The sequence below is a fragment of the Bos grunniens genome, chromosome 8 (assembly GCF_055505025.1).
Source record: "Bos grunniens cultivar Pamir isolate PY7600 chromosome 8, Bosgru_T2T1.0, whole genome shotgun sequence".
Taxonomy (NCBI): domain Eukaryota; kingdom Metazoa; phylum Chordata; class Mammalia; order Artiodactyla; family Bovidae; genus Bos; species Bos grunniens.
The window spans coordinates 112,011,974-112,030,967 of record NC_141172.1 but is presented as its reverse complement, the minus strand read 5'-3'; the positions used below and the strand labels follow the sequence as shown (position 1 = coordinate 112,030,967).

The 18,994-nt window shown below is 50.1% G+C and overlaps 2 long non-coding RNA genes across 3 annotated transcripts; one reads left to right on the top strand and one right to left on the bottom strand.

Annotated features, from left to right (window-relative positions):
* Positions 1–3,436: 3,436 nt before the first annotated feature.
* On the bottom strand, positions 3,437–8,328 carry LOC147367934 (uncharacterized). The gene is made up of 3 exons (XR_015169354.1): positions 8,239–8,328; positions 4,894–4,946; positions 3,437–4,336 (listed from the first exon to the last, which is right to left on the bottom strand). It is a non-coding gene; the product is annotated as an uncharacterized LOC147367934 (long non-coding RNA).
* Positions 8,257–18,047, top strand: LOC147367933 (uncharacterized). 2 transcript variants are annotated; one of them, XR_015169352.1, is made up of 3 exons: positions 8,257–8,498; positions 11,433–11,549; positions 15,193–18,047. It is a non-coding gene; the product is annotated as an uncharacterized LOC147367933 (long non-coding RNA). The 2 variants fall into 2 exon arrangements; XR_015169353.1 differs by lacking the exon at positions 8,257–8,498 and adding an exon at positions 8,548–9,357.
* The last annotated feature ends 947 nt before the right edge of the window (positions 18,048–18,994 follow it).

Genomic DNA, 18,994 nt, shown 5'->3' with positions numbered 1-18,994 from the left:
CTTTAAACTTTTGCAGCCCCTTCAGATTTTCAAACATTCTCAGCAAGGAGCAGTTGATGTCTCTTCCACACGGCAAGAGGAAATTCAACGTTTGGTCAAAGAGTGTTTTGGATCAACATTCTTAGGTCAAGAAAATTTCCTCGCATTAACTCACCTGAAGTGCAGAATCTGCTCTCCAGCCCCTCCATGGTAAGGCGTGCAGACAGCGGGTGGAGATGGGCAGGCTGTGGACGGAGGCCCGTGCTTGCTTTGCGTCGTCTCCCCAAAGCCATCCCTGCTGGAGGGAAGTGTCTGTGCCTCCCCTCCACGCACGCCTCATCAGTCATCGAGAAAACACAGAAGCACACACTTTGGTTTCCATGAGAATAGAGCAGCACTTCTCAAACTGGTTGATTTCCATTCAAAAGTGCTGCGCCTTCATATAGTAACAGTGTGACCGTGCGCTGCTCACACATGACAAATCCAGTGTCTGCGGATACTAAAGTTGCTCTCAGAAATCAAGGGTGCCCTTTCCACTGCAGTTCCCGGGATTCTCAGGCAGAACGCCTGGGCGGGGGTGCCCAGCCGCTGGAGCCACCACCCAGCCCCCCGCCCACACCAAGCTCACCTTCCCACCACTCCCCCCGGCCAAGACCTGTCTGCCCCATCAGACTCCAGCACAAACGCTCTTCAGTCTGGCGGTTCGATGGAACGCCAGTAACTAATGTCATTCAAGTAGCTTCAGATTTTCAACTTGTGGCTTCTAGAATGTGGGTGAAAGTCAGTGCCTACTAAGCTGAGCAGAGTAGATCCCTGGAGACACGGCCTGGCCCCCAGTGGCACCCAGTGGTCTCTTGTGAATATCCCAGAGTGCAACGAGGGTGTGGCGCATATATACACGGAATACTACTCAGGCATAAAAGGAATGAAATAACGCCATTTGTGAAGACGTGAATGGACCTAGAGATTATCATGCTGAGTGGAGTGAGTCAGACGGAGAGAGACAAATATCAAATTATATCACTTATACGTGGAATCTACTAAAAAATAAACTTCTTACAAACCAGAAGTGGACTCACAGATTTCAAAAGCAAACTTAAGGTTGCCAAAGGGGAAATACAGGGGGAGTTATCGATAAATTAGGAGATTGGGAATAACAGACACACACCACTATATAAAACAGACACACAGCAAGGACTTAACTCTACAGCACAGGAAACCGCATGCAATACACTGTAAGAACCTATGAGGGAAAATCTGGAAAAGAACACGCACACACACACACATCTGAATCTCTTTGCTGTACCCTGAAACTGACGCAGCATTGGACATCAGCTGGACTTCGGCTATTCTGTTTGCTGTTTCTTTCCCCTAAGTAAACAAGGATGTTCCTGGGGGTGGAGGCTTCCTCCATGGGTGTTGCTGGCGTGTTGACTGCACACTCAACACGATTCCCCAGATCCTTACTGACCACGATTCGTGAACACCACAAGCTTGGGGTGAGGGAAATACAAAGTGTCCGCACACCCTGGGGACCAGCCCACCCTCTCACCGGAAGGCCAGGAAGACACTCACAGGCCAGTGCCCTTGCCATCACGGGATCCCGTGCACACACATTCTGGGGACATTTTCACCAACTTTGGCATTAAGATTTCTGAAATAAGGAGCCATATGCCATCAATTTAATTTGGGCTTAATTTTTAAACAGCCTCTATGCTTATAAACATGAGAATGTTGAATAATGTTTTATTTTAAATACTAATTAGGGCTTTCTTATAAAATAATTTAAAAACTGTTTGAAGGAGTTTCAAAGCCTGCTTAACTTCAGGCTGCCTCAGAAGCAGACGGTTTCCACAATTTTGTTTTGTGGAGTCAGAGCTGTCATCCTTCCCGGCACCTTGAGAAAGCAATTTTCTTTAAAAGGTTACAGAACCTTTCTTCCTTCTATCACATTCCTCTTCAAAAGTATCCAGTTTCAAAGAATAGATAAATATTTTATGTGTGCTTTTAAAATTCTCTGTTTTTAATACTAAGAACTGAGACAATTTGGTTTCCTTGTAGGTAGCATCTGCCGACTATATACACACTGAGAGGATGTATGAATGTGTGCATGTGATAGGTGGATGTAAAAGCAGAGACATTACTTTGCCAACAAAGGTTCGTCTAGTCAAGGCTATGGTTTTTCCTGTGGTCATGTATGGATGTGAGAGTTGGACTGTGAAGAAGGCTGAGCACCAAAGAATTGATGCTTTTGAACTGTGGTGTTGGAGAAGACGCTTGAGAGTCCCTTGGACTGCAAGGAGATCCAACCAGTCCATTCTGAAGGACATCAGCCCTGGGATTTCTTTGGAAGGAATGATGCTAAAGCTGAAACTCCAGTACTATGGCCACCTCATGGGAAGAGTTGACTCATTGGAAAAGACTCTGATGCTGGGAGGAATTGGGGGCAGGAAGAGAAGGGGACGACAGAGGATGAGATGGCTGGATGGCATCACTGACTCAATGGACGTGAGTCTGAGTGAACTCCAGGAGTTGGTGATGGACAGGGAGGCCTGGCGTGCTGTGATTCATGGGGTCGCAAAGAGTCGGACACGACTGAGCGACTGATCTGATCTGATCTGATCTGTATGTATGTGTGTACATTTGATAGATGGATGTATATACATCTGTGCATTTGATAGGTGGATGGATTAAAATGTCCCCTTTGGAGCTGATTCAAATGGTAACTGCAGTTGCCCCAGAAATCCACTGTGTGTCTAAAAGAACAGAAAGCAACTTGTTTTAATCACTTTTATGTTCTCTCAGGACCCCACCAACAAGGAGAGTTAGATGGGTCTTTTAGGCAACTAAGCAAGTAAGGCAGAGAAAACTAAATTAAGAGACAAAAGATAAAACCCACAAGACTACAGGGATCTAAGTTAATTATGCACATGGTTTATTATTAACCTCCGACTCTAGTTTATGCAAAATACCACCACTTTGGGTGAAAATCAGAGGAAGGTCTGTACCCGAGTAGCCAAGCTGCCTTTGAGGAAGCCGTGACGGTCGCCAGAATGCTTCCTTCTGTGCGTCCTGCAGGCATCACTGCCTCCAGGAAGGGGAAACTGCAGACTCCTCCCTAAGCCTAACGGGAAGCAGCACAGAGTGAAGGACACAGGTGAGCGGTCCTGCGCTCACTGCTGCCCCTGCTGCTGGCCCAGACTTGGGCCCCCACACCCCCCAGGGGCACCCACACTTCCCACCAGTCTTGGCATTGGCTGCTCCAGTCCCGTCAGACTGCCCGAGGGAAGGACTGTTTGAATTATTATTCCCAATATGTCATGGCTGATACAAGTGTACAACACAGCAAAAAGAAATAGCTGCAAATCTGAGATTAAAAATGACAGACTTACAAAATATGAACTCAGATATCTGCTGCATTTTAATACATATATAACAAACAAAACATAGAGACATCTTGTTAAAATGTATATTTTATTCAAGTTTTCATGTAAGTGATTAACATAGAGAACTGTTTTTCCCAATCCCAAATTTCTGCTTTTATCTCCTTCTGAACTAAAACAGTGCTGAAGTAGAATTCTCCACTGTGACCCCTTATAAGCTCACTTTGAAGGAAACACAGGTGTATCAATAATTAAAGCGTTGGATGACAAGTGAGTGTCTTCTTGCCAATTAATTGATCTCTTCGGGCTTGACTATCAGTCGCACAGCCAGGGTAGCCCATTTCTAAAGGACTCCGTGCCTCCTTCCAGTCTCTCGTGCGGAAGCTGGTCATCGGTTATGCAGGCAGAAAGAGAGAGCAGGTATCCGTTTCTTCCAAGTCAGGGGACCCGTTTCTAATCTTTATCAAAATGAATCAGGGGTGACTGCATTCCAGAATTCCTTTCCAATATTTTTTAAGTGGCCAGTTCCAACGAATTCTCTTGTAACATTTTCATTAATCATCAATGAAAGACACTGATTCTGTACTTTGTACACGTTTGGGTCAAAGTTGACAAGCTCACCTTAAAATACCGCATAGTGTCTCTGGGCTTCCAGGCCCAACCACTGGCAGGTCGCCTCCCAAAGTCGCCTCTGGAAGTGGCCACAGCCTGGTCTCTCGGGGAGGACGTGGGTCTGCCCCCGCGTGGAGCTGAAAACACTCCTCCGGCATCTCTCCTCTGCCCCAGGAGGATGGGGCGCAGAGCTGCTTCTAGTAAGCATGGAGGACAGGCCTCCTGTCGCAGAAACTCGACTGTTCACAAGGAGAATACAGGGCTCCAGACGGTGATGGTACGACAACCTTGGTCACGGCGGTCTCACTTTTGCACAAGTGAGTGTAAAGACCTTCCCAGGTGGCTGGGATAGGGGTGAGGTGCTGTATTGACGGAAAATGGAAAGAGGAAGGGAGAGACGGTGGTCTACTTACCGTGTGAAACTTGACCTACATCTTCAAAAACTAAGGATTCACCCTCATTTTCAGTCTGAGCCTCCGCTGGGGGGCAGGTGGCCCAGGCTGTGGGGTGACCTGAGGATGCCGCAGGGGCTTAGGGGTGGCCTCCAGGAGAGAAGACCCCAAAGAAACGGGGAGAGAAGACCCCAAAGACATGGGGAGAGAAGACCCCCAAAGAAACAGAGAGAGAAGATCCCCCAAAAACAGGAAGAGAAGACCCCAAAGAAATGGGGGACAGAAGACCCTAAAGAAATGGGGGGAGAAGACCCCAAAGAAACAGAGGGGAGAGAAGACCCCAAAGAAGTGGGGGAGAGAAGACCGCAAAGAAATGGGGAGCTGCTGCCCCACCCTGATCGCCCAGCTGGGTCCCGAGGCCTGACTGCAGGTCTTGGGGTCTTGGGGGTCAGCACCCACTCTGGACACTGCATGTGGAGGACTTGGCAATGAGCCTCCTTCTAAGGGGCTGAGGGCTGCTTACTTACCAAAGTAGGTTTCTGAGCTGATGAACCACGTCGAGTGTGGGAACCTTAATTTTCTGCTCAGCAACAGAGAAATGAGAGTTACTGAGAAGGATGAAGACACGCCCGCCCTCCCTGAGTCAGCCCACTCTGACCCTGATATCCATGGGGCTCTGAATCATTGATCCAGAGAACCCTTCCTGTCACCTGACTCTGCTCATTTGTGTCATTTTTATTCCCAAGACTTGTGTCTGAAAGTTTCTATCTCTCTCTGACACGAGGCTCCTCGGAATTCTGCTTCCTTATGATTACCTACAATGTGAGGCAACTATTTCTCAAATAAGTAAACACAAATTTTAAAAAATAGCTTTGCTCTTAGAAATTCCCTCATTATCTAATTTCCAGAAAGATGAGTAATCTCCTGAATAACTGATTATCTCAGACTTTAAGATCATGTAGTTTGGCGGATTTTAAAAAATATCAATTTGGTGATACAGAGATTTTAATTATAGTATTTTGAAAGTGTGATAGCCGTTAATGTTTAACAGAAACTATCTGAAAAAGAACAGTTGATTAAAAAATGCATAAAGATGAGTTTTCCTATAATAAACTCATTATATTCAATAGGATAGAGTTTGGGTTTAGATTTTAATTAATTAATTTCCTGATTCCTGTAGGTAATAGCAGCCTGAATAAGAATCTCTTCACACACTTTCCTGAACTGTGGAGCTAACACAGACAGGAATAAAATGCTCCTGACAGGCGGCTGTCACCCCGTGTGGGAATAATCACTAAGTTGGGTGCAGATTTTACTCTGCTGCCTCTCAACCATTAAGCATCATTACTGAGGTGGGAGCATGGAAGGGGCTTCAGGCCCCAGTTTCCTCCCAACATGCTGCCGTTTGAGCATCTGACATGGGACCTTCAGGCTCCAGGGTGTCCTGCTCGGGCGCTGAAGCTGAGGGGAGGGCTAGGGACCTACCTGATCCCAGGAGACCATGGAGACCCTCACCCACCAAACCTGCGGGCATCTCCCTTCACCTGATCCCAGGAGACCATGGAGACCCTCACCCACCACACCTGCGGGCATCTCCCTTCACCTGATCCCAGAAGACCATGGAGACCCTCACCCACCCAAACCTGTGGGCACCTCTCTTCACCTGACCCAGGAGACCATGGAGACCCTCACCCACCAAACCTGAGGGCATCTCCCTTCACCTGACCCAGGAGACCATGGAGACCCTCATCCACCAAACCTGCCGGCACCTCCCTTCACCTGACCCCAGGAACTGCGGAGACCCTCACCCACCAAACCTGAGGGCATCTGCCTTCACCTGACCCCAGGAGACCACAGAGACCCTCACCCACCAAACCTGAGGGCATCTGCCTTCATCTGACCCCAGGAGACCACGGAGACCCTCACCCACCACACCTGAGGGCATCTGCCTTCATCTGACCCCAGGAGACCACGGAGACCCTCACCCACCACACCTGAGGGCATCTGCCTTCATCTGACCCCAGGAGACCACGGAGACCCTCACCCACCACACCTGAGGGCGTCTCCCTTCACCTGAACCCAGGAGACCACGGAGACCCTCACCCACCACACCTGCCGTCACCCCCTCACCTGGTCTCTCCGAGCCTTAGTTATAACTTAACTCCTGCACGGCATTTACTACTTGCACTTGCTTCAGACATGCCATCTCCTATAATCTTTCAGGAAAATTTTGATCTGGTTATTAACATGGAAAAGGGAAAGCTGTGAAACCTAAATGCACGGTCTGGAGACTTATCTAAAGGCAGCAAACTGGTGAACCCAGAGCTGGTGACTCTCAGTCTCAGGCAAGCCTCCCCGGGGCACAGCTGTGCTCCCCAGGGCGCCTGCCTCGGGGGGCGGTCCCAGGCTCCTGGCCCCTGACCCAGCACTGCTCCCTGCACCATGCCGTCAGTGCCTGTGCCTTATGTGGCTCCTGCTTTACCAGAGAAGTCAACTCACCATGTGAGGCCCAGGCTTAGTCAGCTGGACTGCGGGCGCCCCTCCAGAGGAAGAGGGGTCCCCGGCATCGAGTCCAAACCAGAGGAGTTCAGGGGGTGGGGGAGGAAGGACTGGGAAAGTGGAATTAGCAGAGCAAACCATTACACGCAGGATGGACAGGCAACACGGTCCTGCAGTGTGGCTCAGGGAACTGTGTTCAGTGCCCTGTGACAAACTAGCCTGGAAAAGAATGTGAGAAAGGGCACGTGCATATATACACATAGGGGCCTCCCTTGCAGCTCGATTGGTAAAGAATCTGCCTGCAATGCAGGAGACCCGGGTTTGATTCCTGGGTCGGGACAATCCCCTGGAGGAGGAAATGGCAACCCCCTCCAGGATTCTTGCCTGGAGACTTCCATGGACAGAGGAGCCTGGCAGGCTACAGCCCTTGGGATTGCAAGTGGGACACGACTTAGTGACTAAACCACCACCACCGTATATACATTTATATATATGAATCACTTTCCTGTGCAGCAGAAATTAACACAATATTGTAAGTCAACTACTGAAAAACCTGTGTTATGGCCAGTAACAGGCTGTATATCTAAAACAATGACCCCCAAACTATCAGTGAAAAATTCAGCCTGAAAAGAAAACAAAAACCAGAGGAGTTTGATGCATCAGAGCTCAAGGCCAAGGCCAGTCCCGCGGAAGAGGCAGCTCGTGGTCTCAAGCAGCCACAGACACTGTAAGAGAGGGGGTGCTCCCTGTGGGCAAGTGGGTCTCAGGTGAGCCCGCAGAGGCCCAGGGACAGGGAGGTGGCCGTCGGGGGACAGGGGAGCCTGGGATGGGCGGCCTGAGGCTGTTCAGGCCGTCGTCCTTTCCCAGGGGCTGCCTCGTCACAGACCTTCACCTTCCTGACTGCGGTGGTTTCCAGGCAGAAGGCAGGTATGGAGGTCAACCTCAGCCCTGCCCAAAGAAGGGGAGACGTGGGTGCAGGCCGGGCCCCCGGGGGCGACCTTCACTCTGGGCCCCGCTCCTAACCCAGCAAAGGGGCAGGTCACCGCCGTTTCCAACCTGATGACCGGCTCAGAGTGACCGCGTTCCTCCCTGCACACCCAGCCAGGGCTCGTGTCCACCTGGGGCTCAGTCCACACTCAGGAGGACAGGGAAGACAGTGATGGGGAGACTGAAGTGACAGGGGCCGAGCGACCTGACACCCCGGCTCACAGTGTCGCGAGGGCAGGAACCACGTCTCGGCCCACCTGTGGCCTCCACAGCCTGAGGCGGGATGCTGCGCAGGACTTAGAACACCTGAGCCCCGAGAAGCTGGTGACGGCGCGCAGGGCCCGATGGCCACGGCGGGCTGCTCGTTTCCTGCAGGCGGAACTTACCTTATTTTGGAGAAGCTGCTTTTATTCTCAGAGGGAGGAAAAGGAACGTTCCAGGACCCTGGAAGCAAGAGGCATCATGTTCGGATCCTCTGAAATTATTTAAGATGTGATAATATGAGCATCTTGTTTTCAAAAATATTCCCTGGAACTTATGCCTGGAATTCCCTGCCAGCGTCCTCAAGGTCCCTGTTCATTCGTTTCCCCTTCGGGGATGTGACTGGAATACAGATCATAGTTTAGACAGTCTGTGAATATGCAAGGTAATTTTCTGTTCTTTGCCACCCGGCACTGCTGAGACACACAGCCTTCCGGCTTTCAGGTGGAGTCCGCGGGGCCCCCAGGACCGCCTCTCTCCGTTGCCGGGGCCGCAGATGCGAAGGGCTGGGGTCCTCCTGCTTCCAGGCCGCAGGCTCCGGGGCAGGGCGGCTCCTCCTTACCTCCGGGGTCAGCCGTCCGTGTCTGTTCCCAAGTGACCCCTCCTCAGCCCTTGTCCTGCCCGGGGTTGGGAAGCTTGGCCCCTCTGAGAACCTGCCCCCTCGGTTCCTGGTTTCTCCCTATGGGGGCCTCCCAGGGTTTGTCCACCAGGTCCTGCTCGCGCTGCTGAGACCAGGCTTACCCTCTGCTCTGGTTAGCGGCCTCCACGACCCTCAGGGATCCTGTCCCTGCCGGAATCCCGCAGGGTCCATGGGCCGGACCTCCCAGGAGGGTGAGCCTTCGGGGTCACGCTTGGAGTCAGCACTAGCCGCCCACCCCTCCATCACAGAGGAGCAGAGAGGCCCGGGTCTGGGGGTCTCGGCAGGGCCTTGGCCAACTCTCCCAGGAGGCTTCTCGCCCCGTGGTGAGCGCGGCCGCCGGGCGGGGCGGGGGCGGCGAGGCTGCTGGAGGCCCGCGGGGCACCGGGGTTTTCAGCGCCCTCCTCCCGCACCCGCCTCAGGCCTGCGTGGTGTCCGCAGCGTCCGGAGCATCGGCCGAACTTCGCGTCCCAGGCCTGCCCGGGGAACCCTGGGTGTGGGCAGGACGGGGACCTCACGAGGCCCCTCAGCGAGGAGCTGACCCAGGGCGGCGGGCAGTCACTGCATGGCCCGCCTCGAGAGTCACTGGAGGACCCCTCAGGACGGGGTGAGGGCGGGGAGGACCCCTCAGGACGGGGTGAGGGTGGGGAGGACCCCTCAGGATGATGTGAGGGTGGGGAGGACCCTTCAGGACGGGGTGAGGGTGGGGAGGACCCCTCAGGATGATGTGAGGGTGGGGAGGACCCTTCAGGATGGGGTCATGGTGGGGAGGACCCTTCAGGATGGGGTGAGAGCAGGGAGGACCCTTCAGGATGGGGTGAGGGCAGGAGGACCCCTCGGGATGGGGTGAGAGCGGGGAGGACCCCTTGGGATGGGTTGAGGGCGGGGAGGACCCCTCAGGATTGGGTAAGGGTGGGGAGGACCCCTCAGGATGATGTGAAGGTGGGGAGGACCCCTCAGGACAGGGTGAGGCGGGGAGGACCCCTCAGGATGATGTGAGGCTGGGGAGGACCCTTCAGGATGGGGTGAGGGCAGGGAGAACCCCTCAGGATGGAGTGAGGGTGGGGAGGATCCCTTAGGATGGAGTGAGGGTGTGGAGGACCCTTCAGGATGGGGTCATGGTGGGGAGGACCCTTCAGGATGGGGTGAGAGCAGGGAGGACCCTTCAGGATGGGGTGAGGGCGGGAGAACCCCTCGGGATGGGGTGAGGGTGGGAGGACCCCTAGGGACAGGATGAGGGCGGGAAGGACCCTTCAGGTGGGGGTGATGGCAGGGAGGACCCCTCAGGACAGGTTGAGGGTGGGAGGACCCCTCTGGATGGGGTGAGAGCACGGAGGATCCCTCGGGACAGGGTGAGGGCGGGCAGGGGTGACCGGAGCAGCCCTCCGGCAGGACCGAAACCACTAGAAGATGAGGGGACCTGGGCATCTCACAGGGATCGGGCCCCCATGTCCCCCACCCCGGCGGATCGCAGGTGCTCTGGAGGAGCCAGTATTTTTAGCCTCCTGTGTCTTAGACCTAATGGATTTTAACATTCTAGTCAACACAGTGGATATTACTGGATTCTGCATCTATTATGTAAAATCCCATGGCTGATTATTTAGGCTACAGTTGGCGTGATTTACATTTACCCTCATAAGGCTCAGCCTCTGTGATAATTAGGTCTGAGGAGCCCTGCTGTGCCTTATTTCCGTTTTTTGTTTTCTTTTTTTTTAATCAGCCCTCGGGGTCTGATAAACAGTGAATTTGAAGGCCCACATTCCTATCGAGAATATTCGCATTGCTCTAAGGCCTGGAGCTTTCCTGCCTCCTTCGTGATTGACTTCTGATCCCCACAGCACCGTCGGGGGAGCCAGGCCGCAATCTGTACCCAACACGGGCTGATGTTTAGGTAGAATGGTGACCGTGTGTCCAGGGCTCAGGCGACTGGCCAGCTCAGCTTGCAGAGAGTCTGATGAAAAGCAGGGGGTGTTTGGGAAAGAGGCGGTCGGGACCACAGATGAGAAAGGCCCTGCTGATGGGGGGCTGTCCCCGAGGCTGAAGGAGGCCTGGGAGGGTGGCTGGCTTGAGCACCACGGACCGAGCATGGGCATCGGTGCGTGATGAGCACTGCCTTCCGTTATGTCACCGTATCAGATGCATCCCCCCCAGGGTCCCCTTCTGGCTGCTGCCCCCAGACCCTCGGGGCGGGGTCACGCCTTAAGAGCTCAGCAGGAAGAAGCCCCTGGGCTTGGAGGACTCGAAGCACTTGAGGCATCAGGAAAGGCTCTGTTTTTGTTATCTGGAGGCTTAAATTTGATTTCAAGGGAGATTTTCAGTGATGTGGTGTTTTAGCTTGGCTTGGAAGGATAAAAAAGGACTTTTCAAAGGCAAAAAAAAGTGTGGAAGAATTTTTAAGGGTGAGTGAAGGCAGGAAAACGAAAGTGGATGTTTATAAACACACCTCCCTTCCGTGTCCCCAGCCGGGGGCTCCACGCAAACGGGCTGCCAACCCCACTTCACGCGACACCCACCGCTCCGCCCCGTCCTGTCCCTCACACCCCACACGCATCCTTCTGGGGCCTCTGCCTCTGCTGGTCACTCCTCCTGGTTCCCAGCGTCCCCCCACATCCTCACCCAGCATCACGAGGAGGTCATGGGAGAAACGAGGCCTCGACCCCTAAGAGTTCACCTTCTCACCAGAATTTCTCCAGCTCCAGCCTGGATCTGAGGCTTCCAGAAACAGCACATTGGCAGACCTGTGGATGTCGAAGCAAACATTAGGATGACAACCAAACAAACTTATTCCCGTTGCTTTAGGTAAGTGATTTGGTAAAATGAGCCCTAAAACTAAGGCCTATTATTGTTACATGAGCCTCGACACCTGGGAAACCAGGAGGCATCCCGTGACCTGAGCCCCTCCCAGCTCTGCTCCTGGGTGAGGCCCCAGGTTAACCCCTCATCCCAGGATCAGCCATGGGGCCTACACATCGCTGGGTAGCAGCTCGGGCTCCCTGCCCATCCTGGGATCACTCAGACAAGCCCCCACATCCTCCTGCAGCAAAGCCTCCCCTCGGCCTGTGCCCAGGGCACCCCACATGGCCCTGTGCCCAAGACCACGCCCTGCTGCCCATCTCAGCTGCCTGGGGCTGGCTGTGTGCTCAGCGCCCCTGAAATGCTGGGATGGGACCCCCACCCCCGGGGTGGAGAGGAGCCAGGACAGACCCTCCACGACTCGCAAGCAGATGTGAGCGGTCAGCGCCCAGCCTGAACCTGTGAAGCCTCCCCACCCACCCAGGGGGAGGAGAGGAGACCACACGTCTCCTTCTCAGTTCAGGGCTCAACGCTCAGAGCAGGTCTCAGCACCAACCTCACAGGCTGGGGCGTGGCACCCAGCCCATCTCTCTTCCCATGGTTTAGGTGAAAGTGTAAAGGGCACTCCGCATGTGTGACTGTCACTGGAGCTGCAATCAGAAAGTAAGGGGCCATCAGTTGACTCATCAATGTTCCTGGCCTAATACAGGGTCTGATGTTTTACAAAGTCATAGTGAATACTTGTTTCATAAATAAACATCTACAAGAAAGGAGTGAGTCAGTAAGAAGTTGTTCAGGAGATAGGGCTGGGCTGCAGGGGTCCCTCACCACCCCACTGTGTGTGTGGTCGGTGGCAAGCTAGTCCTGCTCGCTAGGCTCCTGACCCTCCTGCTCAGCAGAGGAAGAAGGCAGGCTCAGTGTACAAGAGGCAGACCTGGCTAGACAACACCAGGAGCCCGAGAAGAGAGGACCAACTGCCTGCGTGGGTCTGATTTTTTCTCACTTCCATTTAAAAAATCATCCAAAAACAATAAGAACCCGCGATGCATTTTCAGCTGAGTGGGTCTGTGTCGGATGGGCTGGATCATAGCCCTGACCGCACAGATGCTGTTTCTGTGCTACAGGATAGAGAAATGTAAAACTGATTTTCTTTAATGTAGAAAGAAACCTTTTTTTTTTTTTCCCCTCAAATGAGTTTAGTTAAACATGAGAAAAAGACAAGCATGTGCATTCACGATGGCCCTGACAGCTGCCCCAGGTAGCACCCCAGTGCCCATGGAACAGGAGCAGGGCATCTATTGGGGAGACACGGGAGGATGCCCGCAGTGGTGAACCTGGGGGGCTCTCACCTGTGAGCAGTGGACTGAGCAGGCTTCCTCGAGGGACAGGACGAGGCAGGTGAGGCAGCCCCGAAGCTGACCACTGCGGCCAGTGTCCTGGCCCCGGGAGCCACATCCTCTGATGTGGCAATGTCTGCCCATCACCATGGCAACAGGAAGACCTGACCACAGTGGGTAAAGGATGCGGAAATTTAGGTGAGATCTGGAAACATAAAAGGAACCAAATTGGATTTCTAGAGGTAAAAAATCAAGTATCAGATATTAAAAATTCCTTGGATGGAATTAGAAGAACATTGAGCAAGAGAAAAAAGAAAATTTGTAAAAGCAGAGACCTATCTGTAATCACTACCCAAGCTGAAACAGACAAAAATGAGAAAAAGGAACAAAGCTTCAACCCCCCGTGAAAGTGACAGTGTGAACGATTCAAACATGCAGGTAACTTTAAGGTGCAGAAAAAATATCAATGAAGATCTTCAGTGCAGTTCAGTCCCTCAGTCGTGTCCAACTCTTTGTGACCCCATGGACTGCAGCATGCCAGGCCTCCCTGTCCTTCACCAACTAGCAGAGCTCGCTCAAACTCATGTCCATCGAGTCGGTGATGGCACCCAATCATCTCATCCTCTGTCGTCCCCTCTCCTCCCGCCTTCGATCTTTCCCAACATCAGGGTCTTCTCAAATGAGCTCTTAACATCAGGTAGCCAAAGTATTGGAGTTTCAAGTTCAGCATCAGTCTTTCCAATGAATACTCAGGACTGATTTCCTTTAGGATGGGCTGGTAAAATCTCCTTGCAGTCCAGGGGACTCTCAAGAGTCTTCTCCAACACCACAGTTCAAAAGTATCAATTCTTCAGCGCTCAGCTTTCGTTATAGTCCAACTCTCACATCCATACATGACCACTGGAAAAACCACAGCTTTGACTAGACTGACCTACGTTGGCAAAGGAATGTCTTTGCTATTTAATATGCTGTTTAGGTTGGTCATAGCTTTTCTTCCAAGGAGCAAGTGTCTTTTATTTTCATGGCTGTATTCATCATCTATGGTGATTTTGTAGCCCCCTAAAATAAAGTCTCTCACTGTTTCCATTGTTTCCCTATCTATTTTCCATGAAGTGATAGGACCAGATGCCATGGTCTTAGTTTTCTGAATGTTGAGTTTTAAGTCAACTTTTTCACTCTCCTCTTTCACTTTCATCAAGAGGCTCTTTAGTTCCTCTTCACTTTCTGCCATAAGGGTGGTGTCATCTGAGGTTACTGACATTTCTCCTGGCAATCTTGATTCCAGCTTGTGCTTCATCCAGAACAGTGTTTCTCATGATGTACTCTGCATATAAGTTAAATAAGCAGGGTGACAATATACAGCCTTGACATACTCCTTTCCTGATTTGGAACCAGTCTGTTGTTCCATGTCCGGTTTGAACTGTTGCTTCCTGACCTGCATAAAGATGTCTCAGGAGGCAGGTCAGGTCAGGTGGGCTGGTATTCCCATCTCTTTAAAAATTTTCACAGTTTATTGTGATCCACACAGTCAAAGGCTTTGGCATAGTCAATAAAGCAGAAATAGATGTTTTTCTGGAACTCTCTTGCTTCTTTGATGATTCAAAGGATGTTGGCAATTTGATCTCTGGTTCCTATGCCTCTAAATCCAGTTTGAACATCTGGAAGTTCATGTTTTATGTACTGTTGAAGCCTGGCTTGGAGACTTTTGAGCATTACTTTGCCAGGATGTGAAATGAGTGCAATTGTGCGGTAGTTTGAGCATTCTTTGGCATTGCCTTTCTTTGGGATTAGAATGAACACTGACCTTTTCCAGTCCTGTGGCTACTTCTGAGTTTTCCAAATATGCTGGCATATTGAGTACAGCACTTTCACAGCATCATCTTTCAGGATTTGAAATAGCTCAACTGGAATTCCATCACCTCCACTAGCTTTGTTCATAGTGATGCTTCCTAAGGTCCACTTGACTTCACATTCCATGATGTCTGGCTCTAGGTGAGTGATCACACCATCGTGATTATCTGGGTCGTGAAGATCTTCTTTGTACAGTTCTTCTATGTATTCTTGCCACCTCTTCTTAATATCTTCTGCTTCTGTTAGGTCCATACCATTTCTGTCCTTTATTGAGCCCATCTTTGCATGAAATGTTCCCTTGGCATCTCTAATTTTCTTGACGAGATCTCTAGTCTTTCCCATTCTGTTGTTTTCCTTTATTTCTTTGCATTGATCCCTGAGGAGGCTTTCTTATCTCTCCTTGCTATTCTTTGGAACTCTGCATTCAAATGGGTATATCTTTCCTTTTCTCTTTTGCCTAGGAATGGACCAAAAATATATCGGAAGCAATTATTGGCAGAATATAACCCGAATTATCTGAAACAGCAATCTGCAGATCCAGAAAGCACAGCAAACCCTGAACAGGAGAATCACAAGGAAAGCCACCCGAGGCCCCTGGAACAAGTTGCTGAAAACCAAAGATAAAAAAGCAGCCAGATGCAGAAAGAGATTTATTCCATGTCGGGAGCAAGGATAAAACTCACAGAGGATATTTTGTCACAAAAATAATGATTGGCGGCAAGAAAATGAAGCTGAATAAAAAGTCTGTCAAATAGGAATGCATCTAGCAAAATCATCTTTCAAACATTAAGGATAAATAAAGACACCTTAAGGTGAATTAAAGCTGAATGAACGTGTTCCCAGCTGATCTGCACCCTGAGGAATGATGAAGGAAGTTCTTCAGGCTGAAGAGAGATTTTTGTCAGAAAGAAACGTGGTGTCCAGAAGTAATAACAAACACTGGGAAGAGTAAAGATGAAGATGGATAAAAGCAGGGTTTCCCTTTCTTCTGCCACATTCTTCACAAGTTGACTCTTTAAGACAACAAAACACAAAACACGGTGAGATTACCACACGAAATGTAAGCGGAAGGGAGTAGCAGACAAGACAGGAGAGGCTGAGGGTGGCTTTACTGTCATGAAGGTCTTTATATGACAGAGACGGATGAGACTGTGTCAGAGTAAACCATAAAAAGATAAAGATAAAAATGGTGATTTTGAGGGAAACCTCTGAAAGATAAATAATAGACACAAAAATCAACGGAGGAACAGATTGGATCATGAAAATTCACCCGTTCAAGCCAAAATAGAATATAGCAAAAGAAAAAATAGGGACCCAAAGAGGATAAATTGAGAAAGACTCGTAAGATGGTACACCGAGAGCCAGCCCAGAGGGCACTCATGGGAAGAGGTCAGACGTCCAGGCTGTGCCCCAGCTGGGCCCAGGGCCGGGCTTGTCTCCGTCACCAGGCGGTGGGCCATTCTCACCGCTTGGAGACTTCAGCTGTTTCCAGCTTCTCTGTAAGCAGTAACGCTGCCCTGAAAGCTCTGTGTTTCTTTCTGCGGTCGTGCTGCTGTTCCTAAGGTACATTTCTGAGCACACCTCTATATCCACACATATAGACATGTGACACTGAAACGTTCTCTTCACCTTATGGATAAGCCATCAGCTCCCAGTTAGTTCACGTCTGTGGCTGAACCCTAGAAACAGTCTTTGAAGAAATTACAAATACATTTTGAAACTTGAAATATATTGTTGACTTCTTTTCTCTCTTATAATCTATGTGTTGGAGACACTGAGACGTTGGTCTTCCAGAAGCCCCACCAGCTGGTGCGGACGACCGCATCCCTGACGTGTAACTTTGAAAGTATTTTCATCAGCTCCCAGTATTTTCTGTAAATTGATCCTTAGATCAAGATGCTTCACCAACTTCACGGTGTTGATCCACGTTTTTGGTGAGGCTGTTCCCCTGGTGACACTGTGCCCCATGACCAAGACATATCTAGGGTCTGGTCACCGCTTTCTCTCTCTCTCCCTCACTAACTGGCATTAACCGTCACCACCCAGGCTCATTAATGTATTAAGGGTAGCAAAGTCATGATATTTTAACATTACCGTTCTTTTCTTATTAGCTGAAATATTTCTACGCAGAGAAACCTCCCTTTATCAACTATTTGGTTACTCTGAGGTGCAGTTTTTTTATGAAAGGCCGGATCAATGCTTTATTCTTTCTCTTTCTTTCCATTTTCAAAATTACGAGTTGTATGTCTAGTATTTCCCAAGAGTGATCACAGATTCCTTTGATTTTCTTGTTGAGAACCATCAATAATTCATGGAATTTTATGTAATAATAGGTGCTTCCATCCCTAACAGGTATCATTTCTGATGCTAAAACTGTCCCGTCCTTTTCCAGGAGAAGCCTTTTGTGTTGTATCCTGAGTGTTTTCAAGAAAGTTCAATAAGTGAGAGCATTATACAGACAGGTGCACGTTCCCAGGCGCAGAGAATGTTTGCAAACTGCACGGGCGCCCAGACCAGCCCGGGAGAGTGGCTCTAGCACCCCAGAATCCCCTCCTCAAGCCCTGGAATTCCAACCAGCTGAATAATTTATAAGAATTAGTAAACAGCAAAATAAGGTGCTTTCCTTTCACCAGGCTTCTCTGCACAGCTCAGCTCTTTGGACACGAGAATAACATCAGCAGTGACGTGAGTAACAACCCGTTAGCAACAGGAGGGAAAACACAGTAACACAGTCCTGGATACGCCCTGGTGGGAATTTCTAACTTCAAGAAAGTAGTCCTGAAAACTCTACACTTTTAGAGTAACACATAGTGTTCTCCTAGTAAAAATTACATTGAATCCTTATCCCATCACTCAACCATAATGAACTGTTTTTACATTAAAGAGTTAAGTGTGAAAACTAAAATCACATAATTGCCAGAAGAAAACTCGGAGACATTTTTTTATGACATCAAGATGGGAAATGCTCCTATGCGTGACTGAAAGTGGGATAAGACTTAGAATTTACAATCCTGGCAACTTACATGCTGCATGTCTCCAAGGAAATGAACAAACCAGAAAATACACAATTCAATAATAAAACGACTATAGTGCAGAGAGCCCTGCTCAGTCCTGTGCAACAACCCAAACAGGAAAAGAGTAGATACATGTGCATGCATACCTTGGTGTGCTGTACACCAGCACCTAACACGGTGTTGTTAAGCACCTGCACTCCATATAAAATAAAATGTTAAAAATGATAATAATTATAGAAGCTGAAAAATGGCCCAAAATACATAGAATCATTTCACTTACTAATAAATGAATGGAAACGCCCTGAGGATGCTAAACTTTATTATAAAACAAGGCTAAAATCATGAATTATCATTTTTCCTTCTTAGTTTGTGAGCTGTTGATTAGGTGGAATTTGGGTAATACGTCTGATACAGTCTTGGTGGAACCAGGAGCGGGGTTAGCTTTATGAAAGGCGGTTGCGAAGCTCACACACTGAATGTAAAATGCTCACGTTCCTTTGGCCTGAGGAGTCAGAACAGCCGCCTGCACAGAAGGGGGCCTGGCCGGCCAAGGGCGGGCAGGTGGCCGTGTCCACAGTGCCTGCAGAGCCGGGCCGGCCCAGGAGGAACCCCGGGCAGGCCCCTCTGGTGGGGGTCTGCGGGGGCCAGCCCCGGCTGATCCAGGGAGTTCGAAGCGGGACAGCGTTGGCGAGGATCAGGATACAATAGCTTCAATTAGATATTAATTAGAGATGTAAAGAGTAATAGAATGAGGATAGCTCAGTAGGAAAATTCAGTGGAGAAAAGAGGCTGAATAGCTTGGTTTACGCGGGAGACCAATAAAACTTCAAGACAAGAAGCTTACACCACTTACGTAGGCCGCAGGCGTCCTTCCGTTCTCCCGAAGGAGAGGAGACACTGAGGCCTCCCTGGTCGGATCTTAGAAGCCCAGGCAAAATTAGTAAGCTTGGTGGGTTCCGCACTCCAGATGGAGACTCAGCCAGAGTTTGAGAGAGAGAGCGACATGGGGAGACCAGTCTTTCGAGGAACTGATCCCAATTCTTTATTTTCCATGGTCTACTTTTATACACTGAGATGTTATGCAAAAGTTACGCAGGGTCACCTGTCCTGACTTTTATCAAAGTCAGGTGCTTTATACAAATGTATACAGAGGTCTTAGGGGTGTTACATCATCTTCTGGCCAGGGGGCCTGCTGACAATTTATGACCCTCTCCTTGTGACAGCAGTCAGTCAACCAGGACACTCATTT